Source organism: Panicum virgatum, chromosome 6K, assembly GCF_016808335.1.
Source record: "Panicum virgatum strain AP13 chromosome 6K, P.virgatum_v5, whole genome shotgun sequence".
Lineage (NCBI taxonomy): Eukaryota > Viridiplantae > Streptophyta > Magnoliopsida > Poales > Poaceae > Panicum > Panicum virgatum.
The window spans coordinates 33,477,833-33,491,290 of NC_053141.1; the positions used below are offsets into that span (position 1 = coordinate 33,477,833).

The window sequence follows — 13,458 nt, forward strand, 5'->3', positions numbered from 1 at the left end:
GAGTGAGAATGGAACCGGCTATCACTGGGTCCAGGACGAGTGGAAATTTTCCAAGTTCGGAAAAGCTGGTCCATTGATCCTCCCTTGAGAAGGTTATGGGTGTTTCACTGTACCTTAGTGGCTTATGGACTGCTGGTTCCATCTTCAGTATTTCACGCCAGACCAGTTTCTGGTTTCTCCTGTTGAAAGAAGAGTCTCCTCCATAGATCATGTTGACCTTGTTGGCGGCTTGTTGGAGTCCCATGGTTCCATCTTTGTCGCCATCTTCATCGTTTTGTTTGTCTTTCTTCTTTTTGTCTTCTTCCAATTGTCGTTGTTGGAGAGACTTGCGAAGGTTAACACACTTGAGGATCGTGTGCTTTCCTTTAGGATGTAAAGGGAAAGGTCTATCGAGTAGTTTCTGGAAATCGTCTTGCGGGTTTCCTTTCTTGCCTTTCTATCCCCGTTCCATTGCAGCCATTGTATCTTCCGGCTTTGGCTTCTTGTTGAAGTTGTGTTGCCCTTTATTTAATCGCGAGTCCCCATTGCGTTTCTATTTGTTATCCTCGCGGCGGGGGAAGCGACCGCGTTCTTGTTCTTCTTGGTCGGCCCATGCAAGCATCATGTCTCGCAATGCGACGACTGAGCGGGGTCTGTTTCTTCCGAAGTCTCGGTACAATTGTTGCGCAGCAAGGCCATTGTGGAAGCAGTCAATCACATCGTCATCTGCTATGTTGGCAATGGTGGCTCGGGTACCGAAAAATCTCTTTATGTATGATCTCAAGGCTTTGCCTCGCTCCTGTTTGCACAGTCGTAGGTCATGGCGAGTGGCTGGGCGATGGATTGAGCCTTGAAAGTTGTCGATGAAGATCTTTTTCAAGTCCTCCCACGAGTGGATCGAGTCGTGTCTTAAGCTTTCGAGCCATGTAAGGGGGGCGGATTCCAGAGCCATAGGGAAGTATATGACTTTAGTGGAATTTGTGCCTCCTGCTACTTCGATAGTAGTCGAGTAGATCCGTAGCCATTGTTTGGGATCCTGCTTGCCGTCGTACTTCTTTAGATTCTGCATATTTACCGGGTTGAAACCGATCGGGTACTAGGCGTAATTTATATTCTGGCTAAAGGCTGGGAATCGGTCAGTTTCATACGCAGGTCGACCATGTCGTTTGGCGTTGATGATGTCCCGTGCGTCATTAGGGTATTGGTCGTGGCTTCTCGAAGGACCAGCGTGATGGCTCTCATCTTGGTATCTAGGCTGGGGTTGGCCACGTGGGTAGTTGTCTTGGTTCGCCTCCTGATGCCCCTTCTGTTTAGGAGGAGTCCGGCTTTAGGAGGGTTCTGTCTTCCGATTTGTCGCAAGGCATCCCTGGTCAAATGTTGAATTTTGTGAATTTGGGGAGTGTCTGGCAAGGCCTGCATTAGTATAGCTGCCTCGGCCAGGTTGATCAGAGGACTGTCGAAAATGTTGCCGGCTGCTTCGTCCAGGTCTTGCCATAAATTTCGCGGTCCATGCTGAATTGGGGCGTGCTGAGCTTGAGCAGTCGCGTTCCTTCTGCGAATGGCGCGGTGACGATTGCGTCGTCGCCGGTTTTCCTTGTCTTGTTGGGACCCGTCTTGCGGAGCATTGACTGACAGCTCGTCGTCTGAAATTTGGTCGAGACTCTCGTCGGCATACCGGTCTGCCTGGGAGCCAAGTGCACTCTCTTCTCCATGAAGCGAGACGTACACCTGTCTGTCCGAGGTCGAGTGAGTCGTGTAGTAGTCGACCAAAGTGGTGTCACCGATTTCTTCTCCTCTGACTGGAGAAAGGGGTCTGCCTGGCTGGTAAGGTAGGTCCCGTAGGCAAGCTACCAGTCGGGCATGGTTGACATCATCTGCGGATTCAGAGTCCTTCCAGAAGATGATTCGGCTTTGAGGCATAGCCAAGATGGTCAGACCTTGGCGATCAAGCGAATCCGAGTTGAGGTCGAAGTCATCGTGCGAGTCCGGGTAAGAGTCGAACAAGGGAGGAGTTCGAGTCCCAATCCGGTCCCATTGGCGGGAAAGTGCCGAACATGACATGGCGGAATTCTTCAGTCCGAAAGGAAAGCGAGTTAGCGTCGAGTCCAATAAGGACAAGTTCTCGATTTCCTTAGCGATTCTGGGAAGAAGGATTTTGGCGGAAGTGATTTCGCCGAGTTGTTCTCGCCGGGGTGTTTCCGTGCTCGCGGGGTCGATCAGATGACTTGAAAATCCTCCTGAACCGTTGGCGATGCAGACCCACGAGCCGAAAATGAAGGTGGTTACGGCGTCGATCGCCGGGAAGCTGAATTCGAAGGATGCCATCGGATTCTTCTGTTGATCTTTGGCGAGAGGCCCCACGGTGGGCGCCAGCTGTCGGTGTTTTACCGTCGGGTTCTCCAAGGGGTATCTCGAGGAGAGTGGTTATGAGTAGGGACTCGCTGAGATCAAAACGCAATGGTGCAAGGAACACAAGGATTTAGACAGGTTCGGGCCGCCGGAGCGTAATACCCTACGTCCTGTGTTGTGGTTTGTATTCCCTCTGGTATTGTTCGATGTTTTGGAGGGGTCCCTGCTCGAACTTATATAGTCTGGGGGAACAGGGTTACATGGAAAATCCTAGCCGAGTGCGTTTAGAGTCCTACTCCGAGTGGTCGGGTAGTTTCCTTGTACTTAGGCTAGTTCTACTGCTGTAGAGTAGTTACAGTAGAGGTAGGATGTACTCATGCAGTACTCCCTACTCAAGAATATTCCATGCCTGTGAGCAGTCCCGCTGCCTCGGGTCTAACACAATCTCCTATACACGTTGACGTCAATCTGCAGAATGAAACATGTAGTTGTCAGATCAACTACAAGTGCAAAAAGTACTCGTATACTGTCAAATTGACTTACCCTACCTCCGTGGGAGGACACGACACTTGGAACAACTTTTTCGGTAGATAAGGAATAGTGTCCACATCAAGTTTTACCTATTCCAATCCCTCATATTCTTAGATTTTCTCTGCAAAAAACTAGGAGGGGTCGCTCAGGCAAAGGTACTCGAATGAAAATTTCAGCCTTTTCTGCAGTGGTTGGATTCGCCGACCCATCCAAGACAGTACAACAGAGCCAGTCACTCCTCCCTTTCGATCAGCAATCCTGTCGAGCAAATCTTCTATCTGTTTCAGGTTGCTTCCTGCATAAGTCCACTCATTCTTCACAGATGGTTTGAAGACTACTGGTTTGACCCTAAGCCTAATTCTCCGATTCAACCAAGGCTCGGTAGCTACTCCATATGGAGTGCGGCTGTCGTCACACACAATATAATGGAATGATTCAGGGCTTGAGCACCTCATAGCCTCGAAGCAGCCGAAGAAGTACTCGGAAGACACCTTCATGATGAAGTTTGAATGCACTTGAAGATGCCTTCAGAAGTACTCGACGCCATGGCTGGGTGGAGAGCACTCGAGCAGGAAGGGAGGGGTGACCAACATTCTAGCTCATTTGCAGGCAATGGGAAGAATAGAGATGACCAGGGATAAAATGGATATTTCACTATGAGATGCAACCCTAAGCTGACAGTTGCGGACAAGGCAGTCCACTGCGGCATGCGAACTCAGCATAAAGATGAAAATGGACCTATTTGTATAGTTCTGGGACCAGGACTAAATTGCCCCTTTTGATAGTTGAGGAACGAAATTGAGTCGAGCTCGATAGTTTAGGGACAATTTTGGCTATTTTGCCGTATATATTCATACTCAGCTTGAATTCCAATACAAAAGTATAATTGAAATGAAAAAGAAATGAACGGAAAGGAAAAAAAGGAAAAGGAAAAAAAGAGAGGACCTTTGATCCTAGTTGGTAACATCAACCAGGACCAAAGGGGTACGTGCCACGCCAGGCGTGGCAGGTACCCCTTTAATCCCGGTTGATGTTACCAACATGGACCAAAAATTCCCTTTTATCCCAGTTGCCTAACCCGAGAGTCCTGGGATGGCGATCTCGGACGGGGAACTAGGATAACAAGAGTTTCCCACACTACTACAAAAACGGTTTTAGGGACAGGTAAAAATGAATTTATTGAGACGGGTATCCCACTGGCCCCTAGTTCTCGCTACTAAAATTACCTTCTTCAGGAGTGAGTAACACACCCGCCCCTAAAAACCATTTCTAGGTGCGGTCTATGCCCTAACCCACCCCTAAAATGGTGTTTTCAGGGGCCCGGTGCTGGTGTCGCGCCACCGCTGCTCCCATGGCACCGCACCACCGTGCATGCTGCTCCTTCCCACGCCGCCGTGCGGGCGCCGTGCGTGCTGTTCTTGTGGCCCTGCGCCGCCATACATGCTGTCATGCGCTACTTGTGCAGCCCCGTGCTGCCGGGCTCGCGATCCCGCGCCACTGTGCGTGCAGCCGCTGCTCTACTACTCTCGTGCCACAGCTCCCGCACCCGAAGCTGACTGCGCGGCTGCTCTCGCTCCCTCTCGTGGTGGATGGCTTCATGCTGGTGCACATCAAGAACCTACAGTGGAACTCCAAAATTTCAAACAAAAAATACTTCCTCAAAACACAACTAATCAAGATAAAAATTCAACCATAGATGTGAAACCACTAGGCCTAACAGGTCCATGAAGAAGATTGCAAACGATCAAGAATCCATCACGAATCAAGCGAAAAACCAAACACCCTATCAAGAACTCGTATTTGGGGGGGGGAACTCAAAATCCGAACCGATTTGCGAGAGATTTGGAGGGAGATTGAGACAATATTGCTCAAAAATATCCTAGCAACAAAACCCCTCAAAAAATTTCACAAATTTCATGCAAAATCAAGATGAACGAAAATCTTCTGAAAATCCACCGAAAAATAGCAAAAAAAAAGATAAACTCTTGGAGAGGCCAAGGTCGTCGCCATCAAGGCTAAAATGGGGCTTCGTGGGGGGAGGAAGGAGAGGCAGAGGGGCATGGCCTGGCTTGTGATCCTCGTGTGGTGCTGAGCGAGGAGGGGAGAGGATTGGAGGGAGAAAGAGAAGGAGAGGGGATTAGAGGGGGGAGAGAAAGAATAGGTAGAGAGAAACAACATGCAGGTAATGTAGTGGACACGACGATGCACGATTGGTGGAGCACGTGGGGCGCGGATTGATGACGTCCCCAATCGGCTTGATTTCTAGGGGCAGGTGGGAGCATCACCCGCCCCTAAAAATGCATTTTTAGGGGCGGGTACACGATGGCACACGATTGGTGGAGTGCGTGGGGCATGGATTGATGACGTCCCCGATCTGGCGATCTGGATGGGGCTTGATTTCTAGGGGCGTTTGGGGGCATCACCCGCCCATAAAAATGCATTTGTAGGGGCAGGTGATGTCCTCGCCGGCCCCTAAAAATGATAGTTTTTAAAATTTTGAAATTTTGTTTAAATGAAAATATATAGCAAAATATATCCAATAAAGATGAAATTTTTATCATAAGCCTATTGTGACATGTAGAAAATTTAAAATAATATCAAATCTACATTTCAATGTTTGTAATGATTAAGAGTGTGAAACCATAATGTATAAATCACTCACTCTACTCTCTTGTACTACTCAAGACTTACATTGTGCTTTCCACACTCGTAATCATTACATGCACTGAAATATACTTTTGATATTTTTATCTTGTTCTATAGATCAAAATAGGCCTATGGTAAAAATTTTACTTTTTTATGTGTTTTGCTATTTTTCTCGACGTAAATGAATTTTTGGAAGAAGTTGGAAAATCATTTGTAGGGGCTGGTGGGGGCGTCACCCGCCCCTACAAATGCATTTTAGGGGCGGGTGATGACCCCACCCGCCCCTACAGATGATTTTCCAACTTTTTCACAAAATTCATTTAAGTCGCTGCCAAACACGGAGTCTTTGGGTCGCCGTTCCATTATGTCCGGAGTATCCGGACTTAGACTCAAAGTATCCTGGTCGGCGATCGGATGTCGGACTTATACCCGGAGCATCCGGTTCGGCGATCGGATGTCCGAACGTTTGTCTAGAGTATCCGGATTTCTACCATAAGTATCCGGGTTGGAAGGAGGAAGATGGTGCCCAAATTTTTTTAGATATTTATAGGGGCGGGTATGTTTTTGAACCGCCCCTACAAAGTCCATTGTTAGGGGCGGCTCAACCCCCCATCCATAAAAATGGCACCCATTTGTAGGGGCGGCTGAGGGCGTGAACAACCCATACAAATGGATTTTCAGAGGCGGCTCAAATGCTACAGTACCACCGCCCCATAGAAATGGGTGATATTTTGGTCTGCCCCTAAAAAAAATTGGGACGTTGCTACAAATCATTTTTTTACTAGTGTCGCGATAGAATTAAAGAATGGGGATCAGGAAGAGGAGATAGGGTGAGGAGAAATGTAATTATTGGAGGAATTTATTTTGTAACCACAGCTACAGATTATGCACGGGGAATTATAGTTTCTCAAGCGGTGTCTATGTGACATGGCATTTCATAGATAGTACTACTACATAGGTCTCGCGTGTATAGATGGTGTATTTACATAGTTAATGAGGGGTTAGGGTTTTGAGGTGTCGAGAAAGAATCGAAAAGGTGTCGACAAAGTATCGATATTATTTTATTTATTTAAATATTATTAAACTATTTGATACTTGTCCGATAAGTATCGGAGGAGTATCAGTATCCCGTAAGTATTGGAGGAGTATCGGTATCTGATATGTGAGGGTTCGCAAGTATCCGTGCATCGTAGGTTGGGACTGCCCTAAACGACATCGTCAAATATGACCTTGGAGATGTGACTGTCGATTGTTTCAGATGAAGAATGAGCAACGTAGCAGTAACTCCTAGTCACATGGAGAAATGTCTGCTTGGTCACGCTGCATATAGCGTCGCAGGTCTGAAAAACACACTGCGCCAGCTTTTGCATCTATTGATCTACTCGCTGTTCTAGATTCTCAGTGTTGTCCTTGGTTGTTCCATTCTCATTAACCTTAAATGTTTTATATTTCAAAAAAGAAAAGTGAATTAGTAGAGTTCAAGAAAGAACGTGTGTAATAATTTTGTGATGATGCACGGCGCAACCTGAGAAAGAATCCTAGAGCCAACTTTGCTGCAGATGGAAGAGGTAAGCTTCTCAAGCTGGGAATACTTGGAAAGCTTCAGATTCTGGTTGGCTGAACAGTGTCTCCCTGAGCAGATCTCCACTGTGCGAACTAACAACAGTGCTGTGTTTCCTTCACATGATTCATGGCCACTGTTCGAAGTCGATTCCGCCAGCCATGTCTTCCACTGAAAACAGCAAAAAAATGGATGAATTCGATCATCATTTTTCTGTCATTTGTTTCAGGATAATTTTGTTTAAAATCCTCATCATGAAGCCAAAATTAGAGATGATGTGTCCGAATTTACAGCTTCACAGAGATTGTCAGAAGCATCTTTTCCAGGTGCAAAGAGATGGATCAGCTCACGAAGTGCATTAAGGAGGCCATTCTCCGTCGTCGAATACTTCCCTTCACGCCTGCATTCAACACATGTACATTGTTCACAGGATTCAGATTTAGGATCAGCAGAATCAACAACAAAATTTACTAGCTACTCGCCTGGGTTGCATCTGAATTCCCAAAATAAAAAACTAGTATAATGCTATGCTCAAACCTTGCAATATTGTGGCCTTCACTAGTGAGTTCACCACTGAGCCCTTCCAGCATGCTTTCAGTAGCATAAGAGTTGCTGCTCAGGAAGCACGAAGAGATGGTCTGGGAAATCACCGCTGTGCGCGCCCATCCCAGCCGCTCCGCCGCTCGGTCTAGTTCGAAGATGTTGGCTGCTGCCAGGAAGTAGGCTCTTGTAGCCCTCTGTGGAGTCACCCCATACATTTCAAGATTGTTTTTCTCACACCACCTGCATACAGGATAGATCATTCCCTACGTAAGTAGATAGCTTGGGGACAAAGCTGGATGCAATGCACAAGGCGACCGGCAAGAATTCAAACTAGATTGGATCGGAGGAGTTCCATTTCATCACCTTTTGAGGCCTTGCCACTCAAGTCGGCATTGTCTCTGGAAGTTGCTAAAATCGGCCTTCGCCAAATTGAGGAACAGATCGTTGTTGAAGAGATGCATCCTACGACATACAGAGTTAATCGAGTGTACAGAGTTGGGAACTAATTAAGCTTGGAATGAAATATGAGTACCTGTGAAGGACCTTCCCGATCCACACATTGTCAGTGCCACCGTATTGCTCCAAATACATCCTCGTCTCTACGCGCGGCAGATTTACCTTCCAGGGGAAGTCGAGGCCATAAGCGACCTCACTGGGCAGGCCCGAGGAGATGATCCACTTGTCGTTGAGGTCGCCGGCGGCACGCCTCTCCTGGAGGAACCCGTAGCTGTAGACCTTGGCCCGTTGGACAACACCGTCGTCGCCGGGGAAGGCGGCCTGGTCGGCGGCACAGTACAGGTTGTACATCGCACTCACCGACTGGTTGGACTGCCCCGGGTACACCATGAATTCGCCATCCTTCGTCTCGAAACGCTTTAAGGCCTCTTTATTTGTATATGTACATTGATAATCCAAATTGGAATAATTAAGGTTCAGATTTGTTGCCGAATAATACTGTAACTAAATCTGTAATGCACAATGCAGCCTGCTTAGAGCAACTCTAGTAGGGAGAGCAAATGGGCTGCCATATAAAAATTTAGTCGGTGGACATCAAAAATCAATCTCCAGCAGGGGGAGCAAATAGGTTGTCATTTTGGTAGGCCTTCCAAATTTCTCCCCCACCCCCCCCCCCCCCAATTTGGTGGCCCTCTATTTGGGCTGCCAACTGTTGAAAGCCCAATTTACTCAGCCTGCTGGAGTGGAGGCCCATATTTGGGTGAGTAAAATTTAGAAGTGGGCTTCTAAATGGACATTTGCTCACCCAAATTTAGCAGTCCTATTGGAGTTGCTCTTACCCGTGGAGATTTGGTAGCCGTGCTGCCGGAGGAGACGGAAACCCATGACCGTGTCATCGATGTCCCTCACCATGCAGTCCCAAGTAAAACCTATGCCTTCATCATTCCAGTGCCTTTTCAAGATAGAGGGTGAATTAATCACCCTGTCGAATAGAAATAATGATCCTAGCTAGCAGAGAGGCCATTTGGGTTTATTTTAATTACCTGTAAGCATAGTCTAAATTACTATTAATTTCGCTCCTGAAGCAGGAGGATAAGCCCAACCGTTCCAACCGGTCGACAACCCATAAGCGCTCGTACAGCTCCACAGGGAAGACAAAGGGTGCTGAAAATAAAGTTATGGATCGGAAGAGAAAATCAATTATATTACAGCTAATAAGTAATAAGACCAATCTCAATGGTACGTAGTATCATAGGAGTGTCATAAGAATTAAATTTAATTGTTGAAGTGACAGAGTCGTTACGAAGAGAGAGGAGAGGTAGTTTCATGAGACGTGAGAGGAGTATCATCACCATGACACTCCTCCAGCTTGGTTTACCTAGTTCACAGTTTTGGTAACTTTGTGATGACACTCCCAACTGAGACTAGCTTAAGAGATGTATTTATTCGTTCACTCTACCCACCTCCACTGTTGAACTTGTCGACGATGTCGGTAAGGTACTCGAGGCATTTCTTGTTGCCTGTTTGCATAGGAGCGTATGCTGTTGGAGCTGCTGACGACAGGAAGGAGCCGTCTGGAGACTGGAGTTTGAATAACCTGTCCCAGTCTAAACCTGGCATCCCCTCTAAGCTAAGAAGCAGAGCGGTTGGTACGGAGTACAGTACGTCTTTAGGAATCCTACAAGTAAGATAGCCAAACATTTTGGTTAGCTAGAAACAAAAATTATCCATGCGCCGCTTGAAAACCAAAATATAGACGTAGGATTCCCACAACAAATTTTCTAGATCTAGGTGAATGTTTCTTCAAAATTCCTACCAAACACCCTTAAACACGATGGGTTGTCCTAGAATGTGGAAATTATATAAATATGAAAAACACAGGTTAAATATTGTTTGTGTGGTTACTGAGTGCATGTACCAAAAAGTACTTAGCGATGTCTTGTGATGAAAATTATACCAAAAAGAATCCAAAATATATTAGCCGACAAGCATATGTAGTTATCGAACTTAGCGAGTTTTATATCTCTTTTCGCATATATGTCTTGCAACGCGGGCTCATCACAAGGCATGTCAAGGCCTATATCCTTGGCCATCTCTAGCAGCGTTGGGAAGATTGTCTCAAAACCGGCCAGCATCCAATTCTCATCGTCCTCAGGTAGTCTCTTTATATTTTCATGGATAAATGACAAGCCTACAACAACAGATCAAGTTCATACCATTACTTGTGAGGTGACTACATCAAGAAAAAAAATATTATATTAGCTCCATAAGGAAAGTCATCATCAATATAATAGTTAATTGATTATTAGACAAGCTATTAACGCCTCTACCTTTGTTGCACTTGTCTCTATGAACATTCCAAGTTTTCAGAGCGATGACGCAAGCACAGGTGTTGATGAGCCAGTCTTGGACTAAGAAGAAGGCGTCATCGCCCCATGAGCCATCTCGGAGCTGGTTCTTAGCAATCCAGTCGATGCATGAGGGGAACTGCGGGCCTTCTCCAACATCCTGCTTTTTCACAAGCGCGACCCATGCTGTGTCATATGGGGAGAAACTGATATCGCCGCTTCCCATCGACCTCAATGCTTCTCTGACGGGGCCTGTCATTTCCTCGACTAGAACATAATGCGCGCTTTGCATGTCCTATCAATATTTTTCTTTTAGTGTCTACAAAAATATGAGTATAATGTTTTTCTAAAAATATAACACACTTTTTTGTCATTACAAATGAGAGCATTAACAAACTTAGGAAAAGAAGAAAAAAAAGTTCCCTATCCATCGACTTTTCTGTTCATTTTTATTCTTTGGCACATGATTTAGGGCTGTCTATACGTTTGTGTGTGACTGCAGCCGTCGTCGTCACAAAAGGTATTGCCCACTGCTAGGCATTTGTAGGCAAGTGTGATTTACTTTTGAAGATCTCAATATAAGAAAAACTCAATCTGCGAGGGGCAAGCTGCCTCGGGCATTAATGTAAGAAGAAGACCTTTCACGCAAGTCGAGAAAATCTTTGAACTCCTGCCCCACCCTTACACAGGGGCCCTTACTCAAGACCTGAGGAGTACTACTGAGGCCACTTAACCAATCCGGCTAGGCACCCTTTTGCATGATCTCAAGATAAAGGTGTAATTAATTAAAATATGATTTGGACAGTTAATTTGCACGAAAAAGTTTTGTTTAGTTTGAATATATGCATTGTACGTAATCTTATGCATCTCATAGAGGATGAGACAGGTGGGGCTCATGAGGCCACGAGGAAGCGAGGTGCTTGCCAGACCCGTTGGGCCACGTGTCCCTCCGTGGAGGGGCTCGCGAAGCCGCCAAACGCGGACAGGCGAGGAGAGGCCAGCTGGTTTTAAGAAACCAGGATGTGTCTTGGCTCTCCCTTTATATATGCAATGAAGATTAGTGCTGTTCATAGATATGCATCTTTCTGCTATTTGTGTGCAAATATTTGATGCCCTTATCAAAGGCATGAGTTTGAAGTAGTATACCTTATGTTGTGTCTTCCGGACAACTGGTTTGTGTGGAACTGCCCCAGGTGCTTCATTCTGTAGTGCCTCCACGATGAACCCTACAAACCAGACATGCCAAGAATGGCCCTTGTTATTTCATTTGGATTTGTAGGGGTCATTTGATTTCATGTCTTTATTGTGCGTGGTTAGAATTTCAAAAGTTTGGCCATTAATATATCCGAAGTTATTATATTTTTCTTTTGATGTACTTTTTTGAAAGTATAATTTTAGGGATTTTTATGTTCTTGTCCCTGTTTGGATCTCAAATGGGGATTTTATTCTTATTTTTTTCAACTTTGCGATTTTGCCCCCGCTTTTAAAAATGAAGACATCGTTTACCCTAGTTTTAACTCTGTTAGTTGGATGCCCACTAGAAAATGAAAATAAGTTGGAGAAAAATTTAGAGCAATAGGGAAGACTGTAGTACCCTTAACCCTTAACCCTATCCAAATATTCTATCCTTTCTCATCCCCAAACTCACGTTCCCAGATCCTCCCTCCGTTGAGGAAAAATCCAAAAAGTAGGGATAAATTCACACAATTCAAAAAGTAGAGGCAAAATCACTATTTCACTTTAAAGTATGGGCAAGAACGCCAAACCCCCATAATTTATTGGTACACAAATATGCAAAACAAATCATGAATTCACGCAGTAAAAAGTTACTTTCTGAAGACAACACATAGTAACTTCTGTAAAAAAAAAGAATAGATTGTCCTAAACCAGATAGGTGATACACTAAAAAAAAAAAGATTTGTAGCAACGTCCCGCTCCTACTAATAGAGCGGAGCTACTGTAGCAATTGACTCGCCCCCAAAAATATATTATTAGGTGCGGGTGATGGCGTCACCTGTCGCCCCTAAAAATAGTAGGGGCTGGTGACGCCTCACCCGCCCCTGGAAATGATTACTATTCCTAGGGCAGGTCTGACCCGCCGCCCCTACAAATGCATTTTCAGGGGCAGGTGGGGATGATCCACTCCTGAAAATGCATTTTCAGGGTGGGTACGTTACCCACCCCCTCAAACATCTTTTTTAGCTGCGAAAAGTAGGGTCTGGTGCGGTACCCACCCCTAATAATGGACTTTACCCGCCCTTGAAAAATCCCTTTCATAGTGAAATGTGTTTCATGCACATGAAGTTTTAAGCTCTTAACGACATCAAGAGTTTTGTTTAGTTTCATGAATAGTGAAACCTAAGCACGAAAGTGAGGGCCGATTTTTCTTGAAAAATCCTTCTTTTAATTTCTTTCTAGAACGTCAGTATATGACAAATTAAAACTGTCCATGAAAGTGAATTTACTTCGCATCGAATAATCAGTATGAATATTGTTGGTGCGTACATAAAGAAAAACTAGATGCCCAGATAAACTCAGTAGAAAACGACAATAAGAAATCACCAATTTTATGCATCCGTGCATTTATTATTGAGGTTCAGAAAACTGATACCGCACGTGCCACGCCGCCGCCGCTGGGGGCGTAGCAGCGGGAAGCGCTGACGCCTTGGCTCCTCAGTTGTTGGCGGGCGAAAGCCAACATGCCGGGGTATTGGTGTAGCAATTAACATCACGGGGGGTTCGTGGTCGAAGGATGCTATCTGTCTCTCCCTTGCTCTCCTCGCTAGTTGGATTACTAATTCTGGATGAGTACATTGCACCGGGTGCTCACCACCATGCATAGTCCATATTTATACCCGAAATCCATGAACTGTGACCATGCGATGCGCAGTCACTATCAGTATAAACCACGCGATGCAAGCCACACTCAATCGATGGTAGGACATGCTAGACATGCATGGCTTTGTGTCTAGCTCATGGATTTAGAGTAATGGGCTTGGAAAATCCTACACTTCAATTGAAGATATCAAGAGGCAACGCTGAGGA

At 45.6% G+C, this 13,458-nt stretch overlaps 1 pseudogene; it reads right to left on the reverse strand.

Moving 5' to 3' along the window:
* Positions 1-6,710: 6,710 nt before the first annotated feature.
* Positions 6,711-13,114, reverse strand: LOC120713411 (annotated as a pseudogene).
* Positions 13,115-13,458: the final 344 nt, after the last annotated feature.